Here is a 13411-nt window from a genome sequence, read left to right as displayed (position 1 = left end):
TCGAGACAATGTGACTGTGACTGTGTATTATGTTCCCCAAGCCAGGCAAGACACACACACACACACACACACACACACACACACACACACACACACACGGCACAAATGGCACATAAATGGCTATTTGTGCTTATTTTCATGTATCTTGAGTGTTTCCACAGAGTGCTGTGAGTTTTAGAGAATAACCATTTGATTTCATGTCCTGGTTGTGCTACTTATTAGTTGACTAATATTGGACAAAGTACTCAACCCATGAATGAACTTCTGTTTCCTTATCTGGGAAATGAAACATTTACCTAAGAACTGTTACATAGATTAAATGAGGTACCATGGACCAAGTATCTGGCCTATAATAGATATTCAGTAAATTACAATCTTCCTCGTAGCCGTCTGATTCTCCCTCCCCATTTTGGAATCAGCTGAAGTCCTGAGAATGACAGACAGTATTCTTCTCACGTGCTAATGATAAACTGCTGTTGCACTGAATAAATTGTAATAAAATTTTTGCTCCTGTCTATCACCCTATTGTGAGTTCCTGAGAAGCAGCACCTGTGTTTAATGCACCAGGCCAGAGACATCAACATATTAGGAGCTCAGTATGCTTGTTGAATAAATTAATAATCTCCAGAAAATAACTGTCTTTTATATTCTACAGCCTTCTTTTCTAGCTACTGAGTATAACTAGTCAAAGCTACTTTAACTTGAAGTTAACTCTCTGCAATAATGCCTCTATTATAAAATAACACACATCAAAATATTAGTTTAATACACACAAATTAGTTGCTCATTGTACTGTGATATTAGTTAATTTTGAAATTGCATTATAGATTTCTAAATTAAAGAGACTGTCTGCCTGTCACTCACATCCCATACAATGAATGCCAACATCAGGCATCACCTTTTTCTGGCTTTGCCAGACTGAAGGTCATTATCAATTGCTGTTTAATCAGCCAAGTCATGCATATAGACAAAGGTTAACTGAGCATGGACCAATCTGACTTCTTTTGTCATTGCAAGACAATTTGTGGCTTAATAAAGCTGCTCTGATTGCACTTAACAACACCTGCTTTAAAATCTAGCCTCATTAATAGCACACTAATGAGTTAGGGATCTTCTGGCAAGGGCATGATCAAAGACAGATGATTTGCTTTCTGATTAAATGACCTAAATAACATAAAACCAAACCTCAAGTTTCCTTTAGGGAAAGTCTTTTTGGAAAAAAGTCATAAAGGCTGTTGGCATTTTCAGGTAAGGTTTTTTAAAAAGATAGGAATCACTCTTCCTGGCTTTTTGAAATTGTTCAGTATGGGAACGTACTGAACAATAAATAAAATTGAGCCAAACCAAGTCCTTGACTTTTGAACTCAAATCTTAAACACAATATAGACACTGACCAAGAAAGCAAAAAGATGTAAAACTCGAAAAAGAAAAAGAGTATTTTTGGAATCTTTACAGAGGCAGTATATTGATGTAAAGATTATTTGTTTTAGAAGCAGTTTTATTATTAGAATAATAAAATTGACTTAACCCTTTTACATACACTGGGGTTCTGGAGTTTAATGTTAATTTACTATGTGATGTCAGGAAAGTCCTTTGTTGCTCCTAATGGGACTATAGAACGTACTGATTCAATACAACAACTGGATGAACTCTGAACACTGGAAATCTTGCATCTTTCTTTTTTTGCATTTCCATAATTATTCTATCTGTACTAGAAATGTCAGTCATGTTTGCTTGCCTGCCTGGCCATGGCTCCAGATAAGGAGAACTGCTCTGCCATAACCTCTGCTACAAAGGATAGTGAGTGAATAGAACCTGCTGTCAGAAACCAACCAAGGGCAGCCAATCCAGCGTCCTGCCAGGGACCAAAGGTTATGGTTATTGAATGGCCAATCTAAAGTCTCCTCCGAAAAGAAATGAAACTGGAAGTCCAGAGAGAATGCAGTTGGGCGAGAGAAACTGAAAAAGATATAAGCATATATGAGAACGATGAGCAGGTTAACTGATTTGTATTCATGAAGGAGCACAAGAACAAAGCTTTGGTAGGGTTTTTTTTATCATTAGTTTTCAACCTTTTCTTTTGACATTCTTTTATACTCACAGAAAATTTGCGCCAGTAATAGAAAGATACCCTTTTACTCAGTATCCCCAAACATTTTACTACATTTACTTCATCCTTCTCTCTTCTTTCTCTCTCCAGATATAGCTGTAGATACTGATATATATATATATAGATGTATGTATATGTGTGTAAATATATATGTATGCATTTTTTATATTTATATATCTCTATATTATTTTTTCTGAAATATTTAAAAGTAGCCTCATGATACTCCCTTACTCCTACTTTAGTGTCTATCTTCTATGAACAAAGACTTCTCTTATGTAATCACTGTATAGTTATAAAAATCAGAAATTAACATTGATGTGATGTTATCTAAATCTACAGATCTTATTCAGATTTTACTAGTTGTCCCAAAAATTTTGTTTATACCAGAAGAGAACCCAAAGGCATGCATTCCACTCCACTGTCACATCTCTTTAGTCTCTTTTAATCTGTAACAGTTTCTGAGTCTTTCTTTGTATTTTATGATTTGACATTTTTGAAGACAACAGGCTATTTTGTAAAATGTCCTTCAGTTGGAGTATGTCTGCTGATTCTTCATGATTAGATTCAGGTTACAAACAGTGCCTTAGTTATGAAACTAACTTTCCTGTCCTTTTGTCTGCCACTGAGCCCAGTTGACACATGCTGTTGTTTTTTCCATAAGTCTTTCTTTTTTTATGGCTTAGTGTGTATTCCTTGAATTTTCTTTAGCAAGAAGCAAAAATAGGAATGTTTTTCTTTTTTTCCTTGAAACCTGAAGAGCTCAAATAACAAACATCCCTACTATAGCCACTCATTTGAGAGGAAAGACAGCAGCACAGTTAACAGAGTGTATGAATGCTGTTTGGAGCCATCCAAATCCTAACTCTATTACACTCGCTTTGTGAGATTATAGGCAACTTAATCTCTCTGTGGTTTCGTTTCTTCATTGATAGAATGGGAATAATAAAAGAACAAAACATACAGGGTTGTTGTGATGACCAAGTAACAATCCATGGGAAGAGTTTGGAAGAGACTTCTATTTCAGGCAATATGGCACATTAAATATTCAGAAAATAACCCAAAAAACCTTAGTAGAGTATCGTATATGAAAATGTTGAGTGAATAAATAAAAGAAAACAATTAAAAAAAATTTTTTTTATAGTGGTGCAATGGAGCTGGCTTATCTGGTTCACAAAAGCTGTCCTTTAAACTTTCAGACACTTTGGAAATCAGTTGTTAAACCGTGTCGTTATTAAAAATAAAAATATATAAACTTTTAAGTAAATAAATCATAATAAAAACAAAGCTAATACATATTAAAAACTCATAATTTCCTTGTTATTTTGTTAATTGTACAATTACGTGTGCTATTATATTATTCACATTTATCATATCTCTACAGTGAAAATATGATACGATGGTGTGCTGCTGTTTATCACTTCCCAACCCTGCGTTCAGTGATGTCATGTTAGTGATATATCAATGTAGTTTGAAATAATTCACCGTAGACACTGGCAAACTATGGACAGAAGTTTTCGATTCATTTTGGTAAATATGAACTAGATTTCTTAAGGAATGAGAGCCGATTGTTAAAGATTTACCAGCATGCCATCATTGCTCACAGACCAGATGTGATAAGAAAGCAGGATTTATGGTAATGAGTCTTAGAGGTGAATTTACCCTGGAGATTATTTCTCAATCTATGTTGGCTAAAATCTGTTGTAATAGCCACAAATTTGGATTAAAATGAGAAAATGTCTGTGGTTCAATCGGGATGAAGAGTCTTTTCTAGAACTAGATTTCTTAAGGAATGACACACTCATGAATTTAATTTGGAAAAATAAAATTGCTCTCAGGGGAAGACTATGGAGATATTTGTCTGGATTGGCTTTAGCTTTGAGAAGAGAGGAAGAAAAGAGAAAAAAGTCTATTCTGAGAGGTTCTAATTAAATGTCTATCTTGAGAAGTTCTAAGTAATTACTGCTAACTTCAAATGCTGTGAAACATAGAGCAACAGAAAGTCTCCTTCATTGGTGATGGGAATGCAAGATGGTATAGCTACTCTGGAGGATAGTTTCTTACAAAACTAAATATACTCTGACCATACAATCCAGTAATCATGTTCGTTTGTCTCCAGGGTAAATTCACCTCTAAGACTCATTACCATAAATCCTGCTTTCTTATCACATCTGGTCTGTGAGCAATGATGGCATGCTGGTAAATCTTTAACAATCGGCTCTCATTCCTTAAGAAATCTAGTTCATATTTACCAAAATGAATCGAAAACTTCTGTCCATAGAAAAATCTGCACGTGATATTTATAGGAGCTTTATTTATAATTGCCAAAACTTGGAAGCAACCAAGATGTCCTTCTGTAGGTGCCTGGGTCAATGAACTGTGGAACATTCAGATAATGAGGTACTATTTAGCACTGAAAAGAAATAAGACATAAAGCCATGAAAAGACATAGAAGAACTTTAAATGAATATTACTAAATGAAAGAAATCAATCTGAAAAAGGCTACATACTTTATGATGATTCTGATTATGTGATGTTTTGGAAAAGGCAAAACCGTGGAGACAGTAATATAATAGATAGTTGCTATGGGTTAGAGGGGAGGAAGGGATGAATAGACAGAACATATAGGATTTTAGGGCAGTGAAACTACTCTATATGAAACTGTAATGATAAATACATATCATAATGTAGTGAACTTAAATGTAAACTATGGACTTCGGGTCATAATGATGTATCAACGTCGGTTCATCAATTGTAAAAAAGGTGCCACTTCAGCGGGAGATGTTGATAATGAGGGAGGCCGTGTGCATGTGTGGGGTCAAAGATAATATGGCAACTCTCTATACTTTCTGCTCAATTTTGTTTTGAAAATAAAACTGCTCCAAAAATGAATTCTTTTAAAATATTGCATTATTTTCCCACTTGGAAATATGCTTTGGGAATTTGGTTCTTTATTTTGTAACACTGGCTACATCATAACTAGCTTTATAGGAATCTAATATACCCAAGAGTCTGTTCTGTTTGATCAAACTCTTTCCTGTCCCCACCACTCTAGTACAGGCCAACCTGAAACCTGAGAGAGGGTTAAAAACATAGGTAATAAAAAATGGGTACCTAACTCACTGTTCACAATTAGAAGGCCTTTACTGAAAAATGTTCTTTCAAAGAGGCAGAATAAATATTTTTCAGCATTAGCAACAGTTGATAGAAAGGCGAAACTAAGTGGTGAAAAACTCTAGCTTGCACCCACACAACTCTTAAATGAACAAAATTCATTCAGATTACTTCTTTGTCATTTTTCAGAAAGATCTGCACAGTCACACATTTTGTGAACAAACAGGTGTGCTAGGTCTGTGTTGTAATATGATTCCCAAACAGGCAGTTAAGAAAAATGAGGAAATTAAGAAGTTATATGCTGTCACATGCTTTCTCTCTCCCTTCTGAGTAGCTAACTACCCATTTTAAAAGGTCCCACTGAAGTCCTCACTCCTCCATTAAACATAACCTCTCCAGCCTTTTCTGGCTTGCTAGAATTTTATTTCAAAGCACTGAACTGATCTGTTTTATGTTTCTGCTATTTTGGATGACAAGATTGAAGGCTCCTTGAGTGTAGGGACTCAAACTTATATTCCTTTTGCCTTTCTCACATCTCTAGCAAAGTATAAAGTAAGTGCTTAGTGAATATTAGTTGATGGTGCAGAGAGCTTCTGTGTGAAATGTTTTCTTAAACGTCATCATTAGAGAGAAATCAGCTCAACAATCAGTAAGGATTAGCTTGGATAAATTTTTTTTTCTGTATTTTATTGGCTTTAACATATTATCATATGTTAGGGGTAGCAGTGTACTAGAGCTGGCTTGTATAGGCTCACAAGAACTGATTTTTAAACTTTGAAGGATTTTGTGAGCTGGTTGTTGAGCATAGCTATTATGTATGTAATCATGTAAACTTACAATTAAAAAAATTTATTAAAAATATGAGCAACAGATAATCAAAACTCATCACTTATTTTATTACATTTTATTATTACTTATAATCTTCAAATATTTATGTCTATTATATCTCTGTACTAGAAATACTGTATAACAGTGTGTTACTTCACTTTTCTTCCCAACTCTGCATTCAATAAATCATGTTGTTACCTTGAAATTGGTCATGATGAAAGTATTTATACCATGAAAATCAGCAAGTGCTACAAAGTAGGGCTTTTTGTTCAGAGAGCTGTTTTTAAACATTTACAACATACCATGGGCATGCTTAGCAATTTGAGAAAAGAGTTAGTGCCAAGCCTATCTTCATATATCCCACAGTGTAGCGGGCAGTGTTTAAGCCAGGGCACATTAGAATCCAATGGGAGTTTTAAAAAAATAATCTGATGCCTGGATAGCCCATCTCCAAGATTTTGACTTAGTTTGTCTGTGTACTAGGGTATTTTTCAAAAGCTTCCTGCCGAATCTAATGTACATCAAATTGAAAACCACTGGCCAAAATGTCACCTAGAATCTTAGGCATACAGCAAGTGATTATTGAATTAAAGAATAAATATGTTAATAAACTTTATAAATGACACTATACTATATGTAAGATAGGGTAAGAGTCTTATAAGAAAAATACTCCTTTAATATTAGTTTGTTATAGTTCTTCTCAAATGCTTGCCTAATTTCCAGTGGGGGATTCTATGGAGAGAAATTAACTATCTGAAGAAAGAAAAAGAATGTAAACTTACTTTTCACTGGATACCTTTTAAATTTCATACCATGAATATATATAAGCTATTCAAATATATATATAATTTTTTAATTATTAGTTATAACAATCGTTAGTGAAGAAATTATTTTTTTAAAATATTGTATCACAATGGCAAAGTTGAGCAGATGCTGCAGAGACTACATGGCCTATAAAGCTAATAATATTTACTATTTGGCCTTTACAGGGAAAGCTTGTCATCCTCTACCTACATATAGGATGCAGACTCTCAAATTATCTCTATAATTTTTTATGTACAGTATTCAGCACTCAAACAGAAAATAACCAGATGTACAGAAAACAATACAATATATTAATAATACAAGAGAACCAACCAACAGATGTTAGAATTGTCAGATATACATTTTACAATAACTACCTATATCAGATGCAGTTGAATCAGGAAAACAGACTCAACAATAAGAATTTTATCAGAAAGAATGTAATTCTTGGATTTATTTAAGTGGGTATTGGAGAAAGAAGTAAAAGGGGACTTCTAAAATAATATAGAAAATATGCTAGTAGATACATTAACTTTTCAACATGAACAATGGAAGTTAGAAGACAATGAAATGGCTTCTTCAAAGTATTGAAAGCAAATAACTGCCAACTTAGAATTCTATTATTAGTGAAAATATCAATAAAGAGATGAAGGCAGAATGAAGATATTTGCAGACAAATATAAACTGAAAGAATTCAGCAGCAGCAGACACACATAGAGGCAAATATTAAAGATATCTTCAGTTAGAAAAAATGATCTTATGTCAGCTTGGACATGCAGGAAGAGATGAAGAACATTGCAAAGGGTCATAATTTGGGATATCTAAAGGAATATTGAATGTATAAAGCAATAATAATAACAATAATAATGTATTGAGGAGTTTAAGTGATAAAGAAAATAAAAATTCAAAACAAAAGCATAAAATGCGAGGAAACAGCAATCAGCCTAAGTGTTCTAAAGTGCTTGTATTTGATAGGGAATTGTAAAAGCACTAATTTATATCAGAATTTGAGAAGTTATGAATACAGGTTATAATTTTTTAAAAGATAACTTAAAAGAAGTATTAAATGGGAAAAATGAAATATAGGAGAAAATGGAGTAATTATTAAAATTTAAATTAAAAAATTAATTCATAAAGGTCAGAATGAGTGAGAAAACAACATAGAGAAGATTAGAGAAATAAAAATAAAAGTGATGATGTTAATTTAAACTCAAGTACATTACTAATTACATTAAATATAAAGGAGATAAATATCTAAAGGTTTTAAGACTAGATAGAAACTAAACCTAACTGCAACTGCTTACAAAAGACATACTTTAGCTATAGTAATACAAAATGGATGAAAGAAAAAGGTTGAAGAAAATGCACAATTAAATTAGATTATAATTAGACCACCTAGGAAGACCAGGTGCTGTAGGCATAAAAACTAAAAAATAAGGGATTGTAAACTGACAAGGTCCTTGCAGTCTGTGAGGTCAACCAAGGGTTGCCTCGCCCCAAATAAATAAATAAATAAATAAATAAATAAGTTAATAAAACAAAGTAAATTATATTATAATTAGACAAAGTAAATTTAATGCAAAAAGCATTATTAGATATAAAAAAAGGATATTGAATTTAGATAAAAAGTTTAATTCACCAGGAAGTTAAAATAATTCTAAATTATTTGAGAGAACCTATTACAATAGTTTTTAAAAATATATTAAGCAAAAATTAACTGAACAAAACAATCTACAATCATACAATCATAGTAAAAAATATTTAATATATTTCTCTTAGTAACTGATAGAATAATGAGAAAAAATTTAAGCAGGATATTTATGATTTGAGCATGATTAGCAAATGACTTAATTGACATATTAACTTATGATTTAATTGCACTTAATAACTGAATAAGAATCAAATCAAAGGAAGCAAGCTAGATACATAAAAATATATAAAGTGTGATTCAATGTATGTGAAGTTCAAAAACAGACAAAACTAGTTTATGGTGTTAGAAGTCAGAAGAGTGGCTATCCATTGAGGGAGAGCTGGGAAAATGCTTTGGAAGACACCTGCTAGTTCCTTCTGGAATGCAGGTGATACTGCTTTGGGTGTATTTACTTTGTGATGGATTATTAGGCTATGCCCTCATGACTTCTCTTTCCTATATGTATGTTATAGTTTAATAAAAACAGTTTTTCAACTAAATGAACAAATCTTAAATTAGCAAAAATAATTTAGCCACCACCAAATGTTAAAACCACTATTCTAAATAACTCTCCTATCAAAGAGGAATATAACAGAGATATTATAAATTACTTGCTAATTAGCGAAGTTAAGAACATTTACTGAGATCTAAAAAAAAAGGTAGAATCTTATTTAGATCAATTGTGTTATTCCGTGTGGGCTGCCATAACAAAATACCACAGGCTTAAACAACAGAAATTTCTTTTCCAAAGTTCTAGGTTGGGAAATCTAAGATCAGGGTACTGGTCAACTGGGTTTCTAGTGAGAGCTCTTTTCCTGACCTGTGAACAAGTTACCTTAGCACTGTGTTTTCATGTGGCTGAGAGAGAGAGAGAGATCTGGTGTCTCTTCCTCATCTTATAAGGGATCCAAATAGATTAGAGCCCTACCTTTATGACCTCATTTAACTTTTATTTTCTGCTCACAAGACCTATCTCTAAATACAAGTCACATTGGAAGTTCTGCCTCAACATATGAATTTTGGAAAGATGCAAACAGTCAATCCATAACAGAATTGTGCACAGATTTATATTCTATTTTAATTAAGCAAAAATTATGTAAAAGTACTCTAAGCTGTTCCACTTAATAAATTAATAAACCAAAAATCAACAACAAAATAAACCGAAAGAAAGTAGGCAGAGTGGATTGATAGACTGCACATAAATCAATGAATCTGAATAAAAAATATTCCCCAAAACTAAAGTGCATTCAAAACCAGAGTGAATTAATAAATAAATCTTAATAAGATCTTTCAAATACTGATATTTTTAGAAACCACCGAGTATTACCTCCCTCTTGGGAATGAGTTGAGAGGATGGGTTGTTTGTAGACTGGTTACTAATAAGCTTACCATGCAGTTTCTATTTTAGAATAATTATTATATTTGATTGGTCACATGGCAATATGATTGATTCCAGGAGATCAACTATTCTGATAACAACAACAACAACAAAAACAAAAAAAATCCCAATAAATAAATGCTATCCCGTGTATTTCAAAGAAGTCATTTATGCTATGTTATAGCTGTCACCAATTTAACCAGGGAATTTGTGAGACATGGAAGACTCATTGGCTACAATATTAAAGTATGTAATTCGGCCAAGATAAAATAAAATCAAATAAAAATAAGAGGCTAAGTGCAGTTGTTTTCCCAGGCCAGAACTTGAATCACTTCCTCCGTTGGCGTGTGAGTTTGTGTGTTTGGTGGTATTGTATCTGTGTATATTAAACAATGACTCCATTTAGGGGAGCGAGATGATGGTTCCTTTTATCTCTAGGAAAGCACTGGCTGTCCTTCCACTTGAGACTAAAATTCTGTTTTGGATGGAAAGCCAACCACATGTATCTTTTTATTCTGCCTCTTTTATGTATATGAGAGTGTCATGCTGTCAATCTTGTTGCTTTGCCAAATCCCTAATGCTTTCAGCCATGTATTTCAATCAAATGGCCATTTAACTTGGGCATTTCACCAAAGGACTAAAACTTTTGGGCTCTGGGTCAATTGACTGAAAACTTGATTATGTCTCCAGCTATATTGCCTAAATAGATTTTTGTGAAACTGGTAATTAATCATCTTTTAAAGAAATGAATCTTACTTGATTTTTTAAAAAATCACTTTTTCATATGCATACATGCACACTACACATACATAACCAAAAAAAAAAAAAAGAAAGAAAAAGAAACAAACTACTCATAATATTTTCAGAAGCATTCAAGAATTGAAAACTCTAAGCTAATATGATTAAGATATGTAAAAAATAAGGGGTCCATTATAAAAGGCTCTGATATTTTTTTTCTTGTAACCAAGCAGAAGACATAGCCAAGAAATTATCTTCACTCATTATAATTAATAATACACATCAACATTTTCTTAACTATATATTTACAATTTTAGAGTTATTTCATGTTTTCAAAGGTAAAATACTTTCAGTATTCTGTATTGCTAAATTCCAATACATTAGCAATTAACTTCTGTTTGAGCATAAATTTTTATTCAAATTATTGATCAGGAAAATGCTTGTAAAGCAATAGAACTTTTGGATGTCTTTGAGTTTGCTAGCCAGGAAGATTAACTCCAGAGTCCGTTTCTTCTACATTCTGTTATTTTTTTCTCCATCCCTATAGAACATATTTAAATTGGATTCATATTCCATAACAAGGCCAAGAATCAATGTCTGCATACTGATATGCTCAAGATGAAAAAGACCAGTGTGTCAAATGTGATAATGCCATTATTCATTGTCCTAATTTTAGCATTTTTTTAAATGTGTAAATAAACTTGACTATGTCTTTATAATTATGATAGAGTCAGACATACCAAGAAACTTTGTTGAGTCAATTCTCCGCTTCTTATGGAATAGCCCCAATTGAGAGGGGCATTTTCAAGTTTCTACCAGTTGAGGGAGAATTCCTTTGTGAGGAATAAGATAAATGGAGCCTATTGAATGAGGTAATATTAAATTCTGTTGCCATCATTAGTCACAATTTGTTAAAATTTGAGTTTGCAGTGTAAAAGTTTCCAATTCATGCACCGAGGTCAGTGAAAAAAATATTGCTATGAAAATTATATTCCGGATTAAGTCTATTTCTAAGTAAATGGAATTTACTCTTTGGAAAGTAAAATATAATCTTTGTTAAACATTCTACTGGCTGAGCTCAGTTCTCTTCTTTGACTCAGGAATGTTATCTCTAAAAATGCAGAAGGGACGGAATTCTCTTTCTAGGTCTCTCCTGTACTTATTCTCTATAACAACTCATACTATAATTTAGACGTCAGGTGAAAAGTGAATGTAGCTGATACCACTTCCCTTCTATTTCTGAAGATTAGATAGGAGGCTGGCAACCTGGTTTAGTTTATGCTTCCACAGTAAAAGAGAAGCTGGTGCACAGGTGATAAAGCAAATAGTAGATGTTTTAAGCCACTTTTCTGATGATGCATTTCTCTTGCACAAGACAGCCATATAACACCCTCCTATCCAGGAGTTTAGCATGTAGTAATGGTGGCTATTATCTTATATTACTGACTATACTACCTGTGCCTCTAGAAGCAATTGTTCTCACTTTTTTAGCATTCCTAGATGTTACTAAGATCTTTTAGGTAAGCAGTCTTGCCTGATCTAACACACAGTTGGAGAGAATACATGGCTGGAAAAATCAGCTATCTGAAATAACACCACCACCACCACCAACAACAACAACAGGATGGTAATGAAGCAGAGTTAAATAATCCTGAAGTGAATGGATATTTACAAAACTGGTATGTAATTGACACTCTTTTATGTGTATAGCTATTGGTTGATATGCACAGGGGATTTACATTTTGTGGCTCAGGGAAAAGTTTTGTTTATGGAACTGCAAGGGAGGTAAGAAACAAAAGAGAGAAACAATGGCAGAACACTGATTAGGATAACATCTATATCCCTGCTGGCCTAGGGGACTGGATATAGACATGTATAGGTTTTAGGGCCACAGACTGGGAAAGAGGTACTCATAAAAGACTTTACCAGACTCTGTACTGGTGTAAGCTGTACAACTCAAGGCTTGGAGAGAAAAATTCAGTATTAGGATCATTCGAGGTGAACATTCATCATTTGTTCCTACACAGCCTCAATTCAACCTTGTGGTAAAGGCATCTCATGAAGCATACCCTCTTCAGTAATTTTGACCCTAATCCTAGTCCTAACACAGATTCCAGCATTAAACCTACCCCTAACACAAACCCTAATTCTAAACCTGACCCTACCCATGACCTGAATCCTAACAAGAATTCTAAACTTCACACTAACCTCCCAAATAATCCTAATTTTAAACCTAACTTTAACTATAACCTTAACTCTATAAGTAATTCTAAAACCTAACTCTAAACCTAACCTAACCAAAATCTGAACCCTAAGCTAAAATCTAACCATAACACTAACCCTCATAAGAGAAAAGAAAAGAAAAGAAACAGAAAGAAAGAAAGAAAAAAAGAAACTTCTCCTCTTTCACTCATGATCTGTGGAGTTTGAGTGGAGTTCACTTCAAGCCCCAGGCAGAGGAGAGGGCATGTGACGCAGACTTATGTCTTTCCTAGGTCATATCAACTGATTCACAAATAAAGCAAACCAGTTCACCGGGACATATTTATGTCTTTTGTTGGAAAGAAAGGGAACAAGCTCTTCTTTTTTAGACATAGAACTTAGATGATTTAATCCTGAAACTCTGGGGCTCACCACACGGAAAAAGCCTATCTAAGACTGAAATCTACAGGGGTAAGGCTGGAGAGAATGTTCAAAAGGCACTTTTTGAGTTTTTGTGTACAACTATTTCTGAAGCCAAGTAGCCTGATTG

This window comes from Pteropus alecto, unplaced genomic scaffold, assembly GCF_000325575.1.
Source record: "Pteropus alecto unplaced genomic scaffold, ASM32557v1 scaffold3, whole genome shotgun sequence".
In the NCBI taxonomy this organism is placed as follows: Eukaryota; Metazoa; Chordata; class Mammalia; order Chiroptera; family Pteropodidae; genus Pteropus; species Pteropus alecto.
Note: the sequence above shows the minus strand (reverse complement) of the source record.